The sequence below is a fragment of the Sorex araneus genome, chromosome 2, assembly GCF_027595985.1.
Source record: "Sorex araneus isolate mSorAra2 chromosome 2, mSorAra2.pri, whole genome shotgun sequence".
Lineage (NCBI taxonomy): Eukaryota > Metazoa > Chordata > Mammalia > Eulipotyphla > Soricidae > Sorex > Sorex araneus.
In genome coordinates this window covers 358,247,230-358,253,229 of record NC_073303.1, presented here as the reverse complement: position 1 = coordinate 358,253,229, position 6,000 = coordinate 358,247,230, and the positions used below count along the sequence as shown (strand labels likewise).

At 57.0% G+C, this 6,000-nt stretch overlaps 1 protein-coding gene across 4 annotated transcripts in view; it reads left to right on the top strand.

Annotated features, from left to right (window-relative positions):
• The first annotated feature begins 947 nt into the window (after positions 1-947).
• DYM (dymeclin) overlaps positions 948-6,000 on the top strand; it is a 292,576-nt gene continuing 287,523 nt past the window's right edge. For all 4 annotated transcript variants that reach the window (XM_004616126.2, XM_055127709.1, XM_055127710.1 and 1 more), the window contains exon 1: positions 948-1,138. The gene's annotated coding sequence lies outside the window, so the exon portion shown is untranslated. The remainder of the gene's footprint in view (positions 1,139-6,000) is intronic.

The window sequence follows — 6,000 nt, the reverse complement described above, 5'->3', positions numbered from 1 at the left end:
GCATAGCGGGTAGGGCGTTTGCCTTGCACGCTGCCGACCTGGGTTCAAATCCCAGCATCCCATATGGTCTCCTGAGCACCGCCAGAAGTAATTCCTGAGTGCAGAGCCAGGAGTAACCCCTGTGCATCGCCAGGTGTGACCCAAAAACAAAAACAAAAACAAAAAGTATAGCTAAGATCTGTATATACTTTCCAAAGTTCATCCACATATATTGATTATATAATGGAAGTAACAGTTATCTCATACTGTTATTTAGAGCAATAAAGAGAAAACACATAGGAAACAACCCTCACTGTGAATTTTTAATTCCACACAGGTAACTTAACAGTCCTGTGTGGAAAATACACTTTTTTTTTTTTTGGCTTTTTGGGTCACACCTGGCGATGCACAGGGGTTACTCCTGGCTCTGCACTCAGGAATTACCCCTGGCGGTGCTCAGACAACCGAATGGGATGCTGGGAATAGAACCTGGGTTGGCCGAGAGCAAGGCAAACGCCCTACTCGCTGTGCTGTTTATTGCTCCAGCCCCGGAAAATACACTTTTCGAGGGGAAGTAATATAAGGCACTCAGCCAGGTATGCCCAGCGCATCTGACTTCACTTTGCATACTTTAGACACTGCACCGTATATGTCTCCTGTCCAGGGCAATGTGCCCTGTCTGGCTAGCTGCCTCCTCCAAAAATCATCTGCCTAGTTCCGATTTAGAGCGACTGATTGACTTCGGAATGGTTATTCGTTCGGAATGAACAGGCTTTATTTAAAGTGAGGTCACGGGCACTGGCGCCCTGCTGGGTCAGCGAGGATGACCGGCCTTTGCGGCCGCTCCATGCTGCCACGTGGCCCTGCCGTTGCCCCGGAGGCGCGGGGGGCGGGCGGGGAGCCGCGCCTACGCCCGCGGGACTACATTTCCCAGAGGGCCCCGCGCGCCGCGCGCCACGTGACCGCCGGCCGGCGCGCGCGCCCGGCCGTTCGGTGTCCAGCCGCGTTCTCGGTCGCTTCCCTCTTCCCTCCCCGCCTCCCGGGCGCTGCAGCGACGCGGCCGGGCGGGAGCCGAGCCGGAGCCGGAGCCGGAGCCGGAGCCGCGGAGACGTCAGCCATGCGCGCCTGAGCCGCGATCGCGGCGCCCCCGGCCGGGCTGGTGAGCTGGACGCCGACCCCCGGCCGCCCGGCGGCGCGGGAGGGGCCCCGCCCCTTGTCAGCGGGCCGGGGGCTGCCCTGGGGGCCGGGCCCGGGGGGGGTGTGCGCGGGGGCGGCCCGGCCGCTCTGGGCGCGACCCCGGGGCGAGTCCGTGCGGGGGGAGGCACACGGGGCCCGTGGGGGCGGCCGCGGGCGTGAGGATGGGACGGCGGGGGGCTGCTCCTGGCCGCCGCCTCCCGCCGGGCCCGCCCTCTCTGTCTCGCGGTCTCTGTCTCTCTGTCTCTGTTTCTCTGTCTCCCTCTGTCGCTCTCTGTCCCTCTCTGTGTCTCTGTCGGCCTCCCTGTCTCTCTCTCTGTCTCTCTGTCTCTGTCCCTCTGTCTGTCTCTGTCCCTCTGTCTCTCTGTCTCTGTCTCTGTCCCTCTGCCTCTCTGTCTCTGTCTCTCTCTGTGTCTCTGTGTCTCTGTCTCTGTCTTCATCTCTCTCTGTTTCTCTGTCTTGGTTTCTCTCTGTTTCTGTTTCTGTCTCTCCCTCTCTCTGTTCTCTGTCTCTCTTTGTCTCTCTGTCTCTGTCTCTCTGTCTCTCTCTGCCCCCCCTTCTTTTTCTCTTGCATTTTTTTTTTTTGAGATGTAATTCACACACCTTGAGGTTCACACTCGTCCTTTCAAAAAGTACAATGAAAGTCCAGTTCTGCTTGTTAAAAGCCTGTGCAGGAGAGGGTCTCACTTCCAGAACATTTTGCTCAGACCTTCCCCCCACCCCAAGAAATCCGCACCCCCCCCAAGGAAACCTCCCCTGGTCAGCTCTGCCCCACCCACCTCCTGGGACTTCAGGGCGGTCCTGCTTTAAGGAGGGCGAAGGGGTGGCGGGCGGTCTTGGGGCGCCGAGGGAGTGGACAGCGGAAGCAGATGCGGCGAAGGGCAGTGGAAAGGTGCAGAGAAGTGATGAGAGGCCGGGAGAGAAGTGGGAGAGGGGAGCCCCAGGCCGGGCTGACAGAAGGCCCCCCCCCCCCCCCCCCCCGTGGGATGCTCCAGAAGGAGCGGGAAGGGCCGGAGGGTCAGGACCGCGGGGAAGGTGCTCACCTTGCAGGTGGCCGACCCACTTCCATCCCCGGCGCCAGGAGTGATCCCTGAGCACAGAGCCAGGAGCAAGCCCAGAGCACTGCCGCGGGTGGCCCAAAGTCGGGAAGGGCCAGAGAGGGAAGTTGGAGGGAGGAGCGTGGGGCACCAAGGAGCGGCACCTGGGGGTGGGGACCCGGGGTGGGGGGGAGGCTGGAGGAGAGCTGCAGGTGGAAAGGGCGGGGCTATAGGAATATTGGAGCTGGGGGTAGGGTGGGGTGGGGGTAGAGCCCACCCGCATGCGCTCTAGCTGAGACCGGTTTGGTGGTTTTCATTTGTCCACGCAGGGACAGGCTTGCGGGTAGGGGTGGATTACTAGAGAGACGGCTCCGGTGGCTGAGCTCACACTTTGCACGCCGGAGGCCGGGGTTGGATCCCTGCCACTGACTGGTCCCCGAGCAACACTGGGGGCAACTCCTGAGCACTGAGCCAGGAGTCGCACCGGAACACCACCAAACTTGACCCAAGGAAGCCCCCACAAAGCCAAGAGGCACTGAGAAAACCGAGTTGCAGGGCCTTGCACGTGGCCCGCCCGGGTTCCGTCCCTGCATCCTATATGGTCCCCGCCGAGCACCGCCAGGAGTGATTCCTGAGGATTCCCTGAGCATCGCCAGGTGTGACCCAAACCCTCCCCCCCAAAAAAAATAGAACTGAGTTGCTGGTGGGATCAGTAGAAGAGAACCCAGAACCCAGGTGGCCGTGGCCGTGTTGTTCCCAGAGGTCAGGGGCCCTGTCGTTTTCCTTCCGCACCGGAGAGTGAACCCCGTATTCATGCTTGCAGAGCGTTTATTCCACCACGGAGCTCCATCCCTGCCCCGCCTTTTTTCCTTTCTCGCCCTCCCTCCTCCTGGATTTTATTTTACCTTTTGGTTTTGGGGCTACACCCAGGAGCGTTGCAGGGGTTCTTCCTGGCTCTGCACTCAGCAATGACCCCGGGTGGTGCTGAGGGGATCATGTGGGATGCTGGGGATCCGGCCCGGTCAGCCGCGTGGAAGGCAGGAGCCCTACCCGCTGTGCTCTCTCTCTGGCCCCCCTTTGAACCTTTAAATAAAGAAAAGTCCAAACAGTAGACCTATAGAACATTCCCTTACGTGCCCAACACTCACTCCCAGTGGTCAGTAGCTGCAGCTGGTAGAATTTCACATATACCCTGTCCCTTTCCTGTTGCCATTCTCAATTAAGAATTTTTTTTTTTTTTTTTTTTTGCTTTTTGGGTCACACCTGGAGATGCACAGGGGTTACTCCTGGCTCTGCACTCAGGAATTACCCTTGGCTGTGCTCAGGGGACCATATGGGATGCTGGGATTTGAACCCGGGTCGGCCGCGTGCAAGGCAAACGCCCTACCCACTGTGCTATCTCTCCAGCCCCTCAATTAAGAATTTTTTAAAGCTGGAGCAATAGTACAGTGGTGCTTGCCTTGCACTTGGCAGACCCGGGTTTGATCCTGGGCACCACATCAGGTCTCCTGAGCATTAGCAGAGTGATCCCTGAGCACAGAGCCGGGAATAAGCTCTGAGCACTGCCAGGTGCGGCCCCCAAATTAAAAAGGAAAAAAAAAAATCTATGTTTTTGTGGTTGCAGCAATCCACTGCAGGGCCTCATACATGCACAAACAGGCGTTTCATCATGAGCTGCATTTCTGTCCTCTAAGGCAGATCACAGGATCACAGATCAATGGATTTTATTGTCTCACGTGTTCCAGTTTCAGTATATATAGAAGATTGGGTCATTTTAAAAATGTACTCAGTACCATCATCACGTTTAAAATTTTAATAGTAAGGCCTTACTGTCGTCCGTTTCTTGAAGGCTTAGTTTTAAAAGTGTACTTAATGAAAGCAGTGCAAATCATTTCACTTTGAGAATTATAACTGCTTTCTCTTCTCCCAGTACGTGCTTCCACTTTCTTGGTTAATAGTGTATGTCCTTGTCCTTTCACCAAAAGCCCAAAGCACTGTAACTTGAGTTGGCCTTTTTTTTTTTTTTTTTCTTTCTTTTTTTGGTGTGGGGCCAGGGCTTGCCTTGCCGGGCCCGGCACACAGGGCCCGACTGCTCCTGGCGCCGTCTCCCGCCCTGGCTGGCTTTGTAACGGTGGGAGTTTTGGGAGAGCGGGAGAAAAATGGAAATGAATTACACTGCCATGGGCCCAAATTACATGTCTCCCGGTGCTCTTGAATATTTGGGGCAGTTTGTTTATTATGCTTTTTTTTTTTTTGCTTTTTGGGTCACACCCAGTGATGCTCAGGGGTTACTCCTGGCTTTGCACTCAGGAATTACTCCTGGCTGTGCTCAGGGGACCATCTGGGATGCTGGGATTCGAACCCGGGTCGGCCGCGTGCAAGGCAAATGCCCTACCCGCTGTTATTATGCTTTTTTTGATAATTTATTTTTTTTTCTTTTGAGCCACATCTGGTGGTGCTCAGGGGTTACTCCTGGCTCTGTGCTCAGGAATCACTCCTGCAGGCTCGGGGAGCCCTACGTGATGCTGGCGTTTCAGCCCAGGTTGGCTGCGTGCATGGCAAGCACCCTTCCTGCTCTACTAGAGCTTTGGCCCCAATTTTTGAGGATTTTTTTTGGGGGGAGGGGAGGGTCACACCTGGTGGTACTTGGGGACCCTCGAATGCCAGGCTTAACCCAGGCCTTAGTGGTCTCTGTAGCCCCTGGATGATTTTACATATTGTTAGAATGTAACGTGTGTGCATGTATTTTTTGTGGTTCCTGAAACCTATTCCCACACATTTGTTGGCTTCAGGCAACAGGATTATTATTTTTGGTTTTGGGACCACACCTGGCTCTGCCCTCAGGGGCCACTCCTGATGGTGCTCAGAGCACCGTACGGGGCGCTGGGAATCAAACTGGGGTTGGCCGTGTGCAAGGCCGGCCCCCGAGCCCTAGTACTCTTGGCTCTGGCCTGTGTTTATTATTTAATAGTTTTGTGTCCTGGAAGCCCAGACTGGTGCTCAGTGGGTTGAAATCAGTGCGTCCGAAGGGCGAGACTGGTCTCTGGAGGTTTCTCAGAGGACACTCTGCGGCGTTAGCTGCTCTGGCTTCCAGAGGGGCCGTGTTTGTCGGCTTCTGGCCCCGCCATCTCCAAAGCCCGCACCCTGGTGACTCTGTCGCCATTTCCCGTACGCTGTGGGGCACACAGGTGATGCTCAGGGCCGGTACTGGCCTTGGTGCACACCAGGGAACCGAGCAGCTCCGACGTGCAGAGCTCCTGCCCGTCCGGCCGCCTCCCTGCCTCCCTGGCCCGTTTCCCTGGAGCCTCGGGCTGCGTCTGGCAAAGGCCTTCCCGCTTAGGGCCGTGCGCGGTGAAGCCAGCTCTGCCCGGTCATCGCGGATCGTCTCTTGGTTGCAGGCAGCGTGGTGGGCCTTCGTGTTGCCCGGCAGTGCGTTTCGGGGTATTTCGCCAAGACCAAGAAACAGGTCATCACCTCTGCTGCTGCGAATGCAGTGACCCGAGTTGCATCTTTCACTCTAGGTCGCAGAGACGGGGACAGCCCGAGTGAGGGCTGTTGTTTTTCCTTTCTAGGGACTATGAGCAAACGTGTGGGGGATATCTGTGGCTTTCCTCTAGGCCTTGGTAAAATGGGACTGTTGAGCGGGGCCCGAGAGTGCAGCAGGCAGGGCGCTTGCTCGGGTCTGATCCCTGTCACCTCCTACAGTCCCCCGCGCCTGCCAGGAGCGATCCCTGAGCACAGAGCACAGAGTCAGGAGTGATTCCTGAGCACAGCCAGGTGTGCCCCCCAC